Raw genomic sequence first — 11,828 nt, forward strand, 5'->3', positions numbered from 1 at the left:
TGGGGAGTGAAGCTGTGTATGTGTGCCATTGTGCATGGATGCACATGGCACATGTGTGTGTATGCATATTTTGTTATGCATGCAGTTGCACATATTCTGTCTTGATTCAGTTACCCAGTGCTGCCATTCAACAGAAGGTTGCATTCGTAACATACAATTCTGTGTGTAGGGATTTGTGCTATGAAACCCCAATGTACAATCTCAACCTTTGTGTGTTACTTGCGCAAATGAATAAAAATGCATGGGATCAGACTGTCTCATTGATACTGCAGGCTGAATATGGATGAGATCATATGCATGCATATGAAACTATGTTTTTTGACAGATGGGTCCTATTTTTGAAACTGCTCTGCGGCCTCCAATAGCTTAATCAGCCTCACCTAGACGTACCGTAAGAAGTCATAATTTTATATTATAAAAACCTATAATCTACAATTTAATATATTATGCTGGGAACTGAGATATGCCGCCACTATGCCAGCAGAAGGGCAGTTATCTCCAATTTGGGAGGGGAAAAAACATAACACAACCAGAAAATCCCTTGCCAGCATCACTAGTAGTTCCAGCTCCACAACCAGGAGCTGAGCCACCACTGATGTCCACATGTCATGCAGACAATGAGAGAGTCAAGCCACACAGGACAAACTGGGAGCACTATTTCCAAAAAATTACAGAGATTCCTGCAGGAGTAAAGCACAAACAGGCAGATGAGCTGTGATCTGAGGATGACTGGTCTGAATTTCACCATGGAGGAAACATTTTAAGTTCCCAAAGAAGCAAACATTCAGCCAGGCAGAAACAATGGTGTAGTAAAGCCAGCAGTTGCTGAGATCCAAGTATCAGGATGTTTTGCTCTACAGGGATGATGCTGTCATCTACCAACCCTGCTAACCCTGTTTCTTTTTTCTTTCTCCTCAGTTGTACACATACAGCTTCCCACAACTGCTGTGTGTGCAAGAACGGAATGATTCTCTCAAGAGGCTGTTCTGCAGGTGATACCTATCTGGTATTCCATAGCCTTGGGTTTCAGCGATACCTCACAGTCCCTCAGCCAGTGGATCTGTAGTATAGGATGGGAACTATTTAAACTCAGCTTTTCTTGGAAAGATTTCTCCAGATAAAACAACTATGGAAATGTTCATTGTGGTTAGCTGGAAAAATGCAAAATGACTGATTCATCCAGGCTTTCCCCCACCACACACAATCTGATTTATTCCAATATGTCTCACCCTTTCCAAACCTCAGTACTGTAAGAGGTATATCTGTATCTGTTATATCTTGGCTGGATAACTGTAGCCATTGGGATGCAGTGGCTCAAAATTGCCCAAAGGCCAGCTGTAAATTTGACCAGGTAGCATCTGGATGTAATTTCTAGTTTAATTTTTGAGTGTCATAGAGAGGTTTTTTTAAAAAAAAGTTTTGGGGCTTAAATAAGTTAGGGAGTAAAATTCACAATCTCTCTGCTCCCGAAAGACTGCAGGAGAATCCATGGGGACAATTTACATCTCATTTTTTAAAAATGAGTGTTTGCTGCTGTTGCTGTGTGCCTTGAAGTCATTTCTGACATATGGTAATCCTAAAGTGATTCTACCACTGGGTTTTCTTGATAAGATTTGTTCAGAAGGAGTTTTGCTTTCATCTTCCTCTGAGGCTGAGAGAATGTGACTTGTCCAAGGTCACCCTGAGAGTTTCCATGGCTGAGAAGGGAGTCAAACCCTCTAGTCTCCAAAGTCGCAGTCCAGTGCTCAAACTACTACATCATGCTTGCTTTTCTTTACAGGTTATATTTTCATTTCATTTCATTTCTATGCATCTTTCAGCCAGAGTAGGACCCATGGCAGCTCAGAAAGAGAATCAGCTAAAAATAATAAAAATTTAAAACACAATTAAAACAAACACATTAAAACAGTATAAAACCATTAAAAAGCATACAAAATTAACAAATTAAGCACCCATGATAAAAAAAAAACATTAAAAGTCTTTGCCTACTGGGAAAGGAGAACATGGAGAAGGCCATCCTAACATTCCATGGAAGGCAACTGAAAAGGGTGGGAACAGCCATAGAGAAGGCTGTCTCCTGTGTCCTCACTAAATGAATCTGTAACAGTGGTAGGACTGACAGAAAGTTCTTCCTGTAGTTCTTAAGAAAGGTTTGTATGGGGATACAAACAACAGTCTTTCAGATAATCTGGGCCTAAGGGCTTTATATGTCATGAGCAAATGAACCAAGCAATGATTTGGGGAAAGACAATGCATGCATAGGATGCACAAAAAATAGCTGGAGGGGGCACTTGCAGCCTATAGGCTGCATTTCCCTCATATCTGTCTGTATCTATATGATCAGAGCCCACTTTTATAATCAAAAAGTAGTATTTCTCAATCTGTGTTTAAGGAAATTAACAATCCCTACACCTACCGTAACTCTGTCCCCACAAGTTTCAATCAAGACTTACAAGACTGACAGAACTATAACAAGAGAAGAGCACCAAGTCCAGTTAATCTGACTGATGATCTCAAGAACAAAGAGTGTGATATTTTATTTGGAACTATAAATTATATCTTATACCCTGGCCATTATCAGGTTGCTTATTGTCATTTTGTGTCTATGTTTTGTTTTGTTTTCTCCCCCAGTAAGGGGATGTTCTGTCCTGTACTTCTTTCTATTTCAGAATCCTTGCTTCATATTCTTCCTGTAATCTAATTTGTTTTCAAGGACTAGATCAAATGGCAGGGGATCAGAGAGAGAGAAAAATGAATGTTTTTTTGATAACGTCAAGTGGCTTTTCCCTTTTTTTTAAAAGCTGGTCCATTAACATTCTAATTCAGCATTAAGGATCACAAGGGGATTCAAGAATCTTCCAGTAACACTAATTTGTAAATGGGTTGTATTTGAAAGTAGCAATTCTGAAATAAGAAATACTTTTCATTAGGCCACTGGCCACTTTCAACTGTCAAAATAGATGAAGGGGAAACACTTAACACTCTTTTCACTAACAATCCAAATTAGTCTGAACATGAATTATCTTTGACTGCTGGTATATATACATTACCAAAACAGACATATCATCTCCCTGCCTATCATTCCAAAATGAACATTTCTGAGAATCAAAGTGTTCACTGTGAAACAGCTATTAGGCTGTTGAGAGACCACTTCTGATTCCCATAACAATTAACAGAAAGAACATGTAAAGAACAATTCCCATAAAAACATGATCAGAAGTTATAGGCCTGAGATTGAAATCTACAATTTGTGCCATGGACCTTTTGTTGAAAACAGATTTATTGCAGCAGCCATCCAACCATTCCTCCTTTATATTGTCCATAATATGTTCCTGAGATTTTTTTGGATTTTGGTCAGAAAACATAGACTGGGTTAAAGGTGAGTGCTTAAGATCTTCCCTTAATGGAAGTTCAAGTCTTGTTTTCTGAATTTGTGTTTTTTTCGATAGGATGGTATTGTTATTGGAAGAGTCAAGTTCAAGTCTGCACTGAGCAATGAAACTCACTGGGCTCGAGTGTAGCTTTAAGGTTGGCAAAATGAGGGTATTGCTCCACAATGTAAGAATTCTGCCCTTCATGTAAATTTCCTTCAGTTCCTAAATTTCTAGTACTGAAGTAACTAAAAATGTCAGTTGATGATTTACAAATACAGTTAGGCAACCAAAGAAAAGGGCAGGCAAAGTTACCAAGGCAATGTAAATACAGCAAGGGTGACAGTTCTAGGTGTGAACAGTTTTCAATGTCTCACTCTCTCCAATGCTAGGAATTTAGGGACTGAAAGAAAATTTAATCTTTTTTTTTTATAATATTCCCAATATTGCCAACCTCCCACAAGCAACAACCCTCTCATTGGGCGATGCAGCAGTCAGTTTCAGCCAGGCACTTTCATAGAGATGTTCCAAGGATAGAGTGGGTAGGAAGAGAGCCATGTATACCATCTTGAATGGATTAGAGGAAACTTGGGGTACAAATGTTACTAAGGAATAAAACCGTAGTCCTTTTTACCCTGAAGGATTCCTTGAAATAACTTTCAGGTCTCATGAAATCCCTGCATAAACATTGTTATATCTACATTTTGAAAAAGTTTTTTTCCCCAATTAAAAAATATTTCAAACCCCCCCCCCCCCCCCATGGAATCCCTACCAATCTTTTGTGGAATGTAGGTTAAGAAAGCCTGATGTGGCTTATTATCATTTCTTCATCTCTTTCAGATTCTGACACTTTGGTTCTCTCTTTTCTTGGGGTTCAGCACTGATTTCCTGGATTACAGCTTCCAATTAACTCATCTACTATCTTTTACCTGTTCTGCTTGTATCATTTTCATGAGTGATGTCCTGCTTCTGTTGGACTATATCATACTGAAAATGCTTCTCAGCCTTTTGGCTAAGAGCAAGTGTAGTACTGAAAATGAAATTATTAAAAATGTTTTATATAAGAATAGTGGACAGTTCTCTTCAGGTGGAGTTAATACGGCATTCTTCACAATTCTCTGATATGGACTCCTTGTACATTTTGTCTTTGTTAGTAGCCAGATGCCTGTTTTCAGTATTTTAGATAAGCAAGGTAAGATGCCTCATAGCTGGAACATCTGAGGGATCCCTATAAATTATTTTGGGTTTTTTGGTTGTCTGTTATCTTTTATCATCTTCAGGTTATCATGAATTGTATTGTGCTATACATGCCCAATACATTTCAAAAATCTCATACAAATGTGTGTATCATTGTATACATGTTGCAAATGGATTTCTTTTGGTTAGACTGACATCCACTTTATATTTTGGGCTTACAGAATGCTAACACTTTCCTGCAAAATGTCCCTAGGGAACATAATACATTTATTTCAGTGGATACCAATTGCAGAAAACTGAAGTGTTTGCTTTCAAAGTAACACTCCCTTTGTGTATAAAATACCTTATGCAAATACGAGAAATATTCAATTGGCTCTGGCTGTTAATCAGTCCAAGCTGAAGGATGCCATTTTCTGAAACACTGAAATGAGACTGAACCAAATCTTAAAATCAGAAAGATTGTTGCAGTCCTATCTTTGTTCCTTGATACCTGGATTTACACTATGACAATTCTGTTTAAATTGCCATGCTTGACTGTAGTACCAAACAACAACAATCTTGTTAGGGGAGAATTAATAAGTATTGATACACAGACACAGGCATACTCTCTCATACTTGAACTGAAAGTATCCAAATGTATCCAGAAAAATAGAAAGAAACTGACTTAGGTAACAAAATTAATAAAACAGTTTGGAAGATAAGATTTATTCAAAGTAATACAGGATACAAAGTACAGTGGGTCCTTGTTATCCGCTGGGGTTTGCTTCCAGGACTCTCTGTGGATAACAAAATCCGTGGATGTTCAAGTCCCATTAAAGATAATGACACAGCAAAATGGTGTCCCTTGTATAAAATGGAAAATCAAGGTTTGCTATTTGGAATTTACACTTAAAAAAATATTTTCAAGCTGTGGATGCTTGAATCCATAGATAAAAGAATCCGTGGACAAGGAGGACTGACTGTAATACAGTACATGCTTTGATTCCAGTAACCAGTTGGTCTCAATGAATAACTAAAAAGCAAAGTCTTCTAGTCCATAACTGAGCTACTAGTACTGTAACACATCTGATACTCTTTCTGGGGTGATCTCCAAGTTTGAAATATTGCTCCTGTCCATTTGCAGTGGTCTGACATTCAGAGTGCTCCTTACATCAACATTTTTCTGCCCTGCCCCTACAGTTTTTTTTTTAAAAAAATAACTGTAGATAAACATGTAAATAAGCCCTGTTCAGCTATCTAGCTTAAGACTGAAATTGTACAATTAATTTCTCGAGGGTAAAGCCCAATGAACTTGATGGATAGTTTTCCTATAGCAGTTTTGGAGACAATATTTGCCTTGTGGCTCTAAATGGTTTTTAGACTCTCAGTTTTCTGAAAACCTACAACTGTGTCCTTTAACTGACTCTTTTAACTTTCCTCTTCCTTTCCCGGGACCTCATCACATTGATCTGACTCATAACTACCATCTGACTCATTTTCATTTTGCTACACTCCACCGGATTTTCCTTCTGCATTCTTTGTGCATGCAGTCATACAGGCAGCTACACTCAGCTCCGTCTTTTAAAGGGTGTTTTAAAGGGTGTTTAATTTGGCTGGCTTGTATTTTGCTGTACATAATTTCTCCATTTTATCTTATCATAAAGCTCATATTCTGATTCCAAAATCTGATAATTTTGAACAGAGGCATGGACAGCATCTCCCCCCCCCCCCCCCGGTTGAAAAATGGATATGCTTTCGGCACTTCTCTGGGTTGATTTTGGCTTTGAATCAGTCAGTCTGAAGTCTGTGGAATGTTTTTGGAAATATCCGTTTCACAACTTTCAAACACATTACTAACTCTAACTCCTACAATCTGATCTGTGTGACTTCAGTTTTAATCGTATAAGTTTTCTTGAAACTAGACACAATATAGTCATTTTTGTTTAAAAGTATCACTTTCACATTAAAATGCATAAAGTTTCACACTATAACTCAAAAAATACATGGGTGTTGAAGGGATTGTGGGATCAAAAGCCATTCATGATGGCTTACATCTGGACGAGAAAGTCATCTTTATTACTCTGCACACATAATTACTGAGAGATTGAAGCTGCCATTATTAATCTTTCGCCTCAAATTTAGTCTGATATCACTCCTCCTCCTCCACATTACACTATAACTCTGTCACTGAACTTGAACAAATCTGGGAATATCCTCACTATTGTTGCCTGATATTCATGGAGATGAGAAGAGCAATTGTGTTGTTAGGGCACATTCTTTTACAATATTCAAACTTATTGATATAACTACAGGTCATAACACAGGAAATCAAAACAAATACAGGTAAGAAAAATAAAACTATTCAATGGATAGTATCTAGCAATAGCTACAACTTTACTAAAAATTATTCAAATATTGCTAATCCATCTAATAGGTTTAGCCAATTCTTTTTCTACTGATTTCCTTTCAAAACAAAACAAAAATGGCATAAAGAAATGCATCCACCAGCAAATAACTGGTTCACTCTGCTTCTAAACTTGTGGAGTTATCAATCAGATTCAATGTCTTTGCTCTTACGGCTTCATAAAAAGGGACACTGTAGAATATAATGTCCTCCACTTGTATCCAACCACAAAAGGCTCATTCAGTCAAGTTCTGGTAAACATTTCTGTTTCTGGATTTCATGCCTTCTAACATCTTGTAATGATTGTTCATGCTCTTGCATTCAATTGTACTGTCTCCCAACATCTCCAGTCTGTCATATTTTTTAAACTGAAATTTATCAAGCCATGAGCAATAATAAAGTCAAAGAAAGAAACAACAAAGCATGGATGTAATCTCACTGGAACTAAACACATATACCAAAGAGTATTTGTGCACCAATAATTATTTTGCTACTGCCACTGTTGAAGTCAAGACACCTTTCCTAAATGAGAAACCATAACTTGTTGAACAGCAACCAGCTTCCATGTTCATTCAGCCTTCTGACATTATCAGTGAGTTTTTCTATCAATGCATTTTCCCCTATTTTTTAAAAATATATATAATAGTTGAAGTAGAAAAGCAGTCAAAGGATGTAATACAAAGTCTGACTGAATCATATCAATAAGACTTCAGGAAAACCCCTTCAATATAACCATAAGTCAAGTTGGTGCTCCAACTGCAGAGGCAGAAGAAAAGGAAACTGAAAGATTCTGTGCTAGAGTCAAGTAAGAAATTGATCACACACCAAAACAGGAAATGTTGATAATCATAGGTCATTGGAATGCAAAAACAGGAAAGAGAGCAGAATCAAAGATTGTAGAAAAATTTTGATTAAAAAAAAATAAGAGAGGAACTTATTGAATTTTGTGCAGCCAACAGTTTGTTCATCACACATTCATTCTTTGAGCAACCAAAGAGGTGACGTTATACATAGACATCATCTGAAGGCCAATATAGAAATGAAATACACTACATAACTGGAAGCAGAAGATGGAGAAACTTCATTCTTTCTGCAAAAACAAGACTGGGATCCGATTATGGTACAGACCATGAATTGCCCATATTAAAACATCAGGGTAAAGCTAAAGAACACTAAGCCAACCATTGCGCCAAAATACAATCTGAAGAACATCACAACTGAATTTAGAGGAAATGTAAAAAATACCTTTGCACTGTTAAGCTTCATTGACAGGGAGCTAGAAGTACTCCAGACTTTGTCAGAAAACACACTACCTGCATCCAAAAAGAACAAGAAGCTTCATGAGGCTATCCAATTCTGTTTTTCTGGTTTCAAATCCCTCCAGTTTTAGATCCTTTTAAAATCTTTCTCAAAGTTGACAGTGAGGAAACCATTGGCAACTTAATTCCTCTTGTCCTTTGGACATATCATGAGTAGACATGATACACTAGAAAAAAACAATAATACTTGGTAAGACAGACAGCAGTAGAAAAAGAAGAAGAGCACATTCAATTAAGAAAGCCACAAACCTGAGTCTGCAAGACCTGAGCAGAACTGTTGATGACAGGTGACTTGGAGGTCTCTCATTTATAGGACCATCAGAAGTAGTTCACAAGAACAACACCACTATACTCCTGTTGTACTATACATGTAGAAAGTTGGGGGGGGGGGGAGGAGGATTACACTGTGAATGCAGTGCAGCACAAAGGAAGTGTTTAACAGGGTAACCAGAAATGTAATGAGGGGAAGAAGGTCAGAGGAAAGCCTCTGTGGTAAACATCACACCCCCATTCCACATATTATTAGTGGACCTCACAGAAATACAAGAGAAATTAAGACGTTGGATACAGATGTGGGAATTTATTCCTGCCTGTATCAGAAACTCCAGGGACAGAAATAAACCTATACCCTCACACTGGGTTTAAAAAGTTGCAGCTAGTCCTAGAAATTTTTTTAAAAAATAGACTAGGTTGAAAGGCAAAACATTTGCATATTTTTAAACATTCTGATAGGGTACAATTCTGTGGCTTTTGGTAAACCTGGATGAGCCAAATGACATAGGTGACTTGAAGAATCTGACCTCAAGATACACTGAATGCAAAGTTTGAAAGCTTAAGAAATACATGCTTCCCCCGTGATGTACTGGTAAGGATGGCATTTATTTATGTGATCATAACCAATTTGTCTCCAGTTATAGGACCCAAGGTGGCTTGAGCATAAATTAATGCAAAATTCAGATCAAAACACATCACTAATAGAGTTGGAGAATGATTTTAAAAGGAATTAAATAAACTATCATATTTAATCCAAATATTGAAATACCACTTAAAAACACAAGAGTATAATAGCCTCCCCCCCATAAGAGGACTTTCTGTATGCTTGTTTATGGCCAATAGGCTATCTAAATAAAAAAGTATTTGCCAATGAGTGGAAGAAGCTGAGAGAGGAATCCAACCTATGTTCCCAAGGAGCAGCCATCACAAGGACTCTTTCTCAGGTCCTCACCAATGTGAGGATGGTGGGACTGAGACAAAGCCTTCCACAAAGAGCTCAGACTTGTATAGGCCTGTAAAGAGATATAAAGTCCTTCAAATCATGTGGAAATGTTGTGAAGTAGATTTATTTTTCTTAAAGTCTGGGTTTCACGAAGAGGATGAATAGTGATCCAGAACAGTGTCTTGACTGGTATCCTTTTCAAGGAGCCAATAATAGATTTTTTAAGACCGAATATCCTTTAATGAGGACAGGGAATATATTTCCAGGATAAGGGACAGCCTATTTGCTTGCTGGTTCTCTTCTCAGTAGTACTAATAGTAGCTTTTATACTAGTTTTCTCAGAGGCTGCTGAGCTTCTTGAAATATTTTCACAATACTAGGTGACCTCTTACAGTAATTGCTTCTTTTTTCAGGATGATGTTGATGAGGGTTTTGGCCCACTGCTACAGCTAAAAGGCTACTGAGGATGATCTACACTCAAGAGTCTCTTGAATCCTTGACGTTTCAGGATGTCAGGTTCCAGACTGATACCTGGGCCTAGTGTCTCTTCTTTTTCCTCAGTCTCTGGCTGCATCTGCACTGCAGAAATAATTCAGTTTGACACCACTTTAATTGCCATGGTTCACTGCAATGGGATTCTGGGAATTGTAGTCTGTTGTGGCACCAGAGATTTCTGGCAGAAAAGGCTAAATGTCTCACAAAACTACAGTTCTCAAAATTCCCTAGCATTGAGCCATGGCAGTTAAAGGGGTATCAAGCTAGATTATTTCTGCAGTGCAGATGCAGCCTGTGTGTGTGTGTGACTGCTGAACTCCAGAATCATCACTTTAACAGACCTGGGGTGAGGGGAAAGAAGTAAGTAGACATTTTAAGGAGTCAAAAGTGTATGTGTGAGAGTATGTCCACATAGACAGCACACATAGGTGACCTGAAGGCATATGTTTTCAGGTTACCTGTTGACTTGCGAGTTTCATAGAGTTTTATTAAGGAATCACCAGAGATGGTTTTGCCAGTTGCCTCCTCTGAAATATAGCCTATGGCACCTGGCATTCAGTGCTGGTCTCCCATCCAAGTACTAACCAAGGCTGACCCTACTTAGCCTCCAAGATCATATGGTACTTTACGGTACTGAGGCCAGAGGTTAGAAGAAGTGGAAGTGGTTAGGTTAGAAGAAGTCGAAAAATGTGGAAAGTTTACCAACTGAGGATAGGGTCACCTGATAACATTCCTTGAATTGTGGGAGTGTAGGTGATGCATGATAAAAATATTCCTAGTTGATTGTTTGTTGTTTGAATGGCAGGATTAGAAGCATTGCATCTGCAGCTACCTTTGGAAGTACAGCAAGAACTGGATTTCAAAGCTAAAGTATCCTTCTCCTGCAGTGAACTCTCCAGCATATGATGGGGCAACAGCAAACAGGCCTGGCATAAACATCTAGGCTGGCACAGCAGCCAGTTTGTCACAGCATCTGTTCGTCTATCTTTCTGTAGTCAGTGGTGGCCAGCTGGGTATGTCCATGGTTACAGAAGCTCACTTTATTATAACTTCAAAACTATGCTACAGCAAAACTGTGCTCCAATTTATTTCAATAGTCATGGAGGTGCCAGGGTGTACCTGAGTTTAGAAGTCAAAACTGCTCTTACTCAGATGATGATTTAAAATGCAGTGCTGATAGATCTCTCCAGTTGTTCCATTTTAACACATCGGGTATTTAGAAACAGTGGTAGGCTATAGAATGATTATTTCCGCAGTGAGATGTAGCCTGTCTGGTGCCCATTTAAAATCAACCACATGACACAGATGTCCTGGCAACGAGTGGGGGGGGGGACCACAATAATAATAATAATAATAATATATTTATATCCCGCCTCTCCATCCGTATCAAGGTGGCTTACAATAAAATCAATATAACAATAAGATAAAACCCATTATCCCTCCCACCAACACAACAATTAAAATTCCCTTATAAAAATAAAATAACATCCAATTATTAAAATAGTCACTAGTGGTTTGAGCTTTGGACTAGGATTCTGGAGACCAGGGTTTGAATCCTGCCTCGGCCATGTAAAGCCACTGGGTGACCTTGGGCCAGTCCCACTCTCTCAGCCTCAGAGGCTGGCCATGGCAACCCCCTCTCTGAAGAAACTTGCCAACTAAACCCCATGATAGGGTTGCTGTAAGTCGGAGGTGACTCAGGGTGACCAGATGCCATAACCGCAAAGGGGGACAAGGCACAGAAAAATGTAGGGCATTACAAAATAAAAGCTACAAACACTAGTATAAATATAAATTCACGCATCTTAGGCATGCTCCAAATGGAGGGTATTTTGGAATTCCTCCTG

At 38.4% G+C, this 11,828-nt stretch overlaps 1 pseudogene; it reads left to right on the forward strand.

Annotated features, from left to right (window-relative positions):
* Positions 1-4,363: 4,363 nt before the first annotated feature.
* Positions 4,364-4,490, forward strand: LOC149313007 (U2 spliceosomal RNA; annotated as a pseudogene).
* Positions 4,491-11,828: the final 7,338 nt, after the last annotated feature.

Source organism: Sceloporus occidentalis, unplaced genomic scaffold (genome assembly GCF_023333645.1).
Source record: "Sceloporus occidentalis isolate IW3139 unplaced genomic scaffold, rSceOcc1.0.p SCAF_5, whole genome shotgun sequence".
NCBI classification, from domain to species: Eukaryota; Metazoa; Chordata; class Lepidosauria; order Squamata; family Phrynosomatidae; genus Sceloporus; species Sceloporus occidentalis.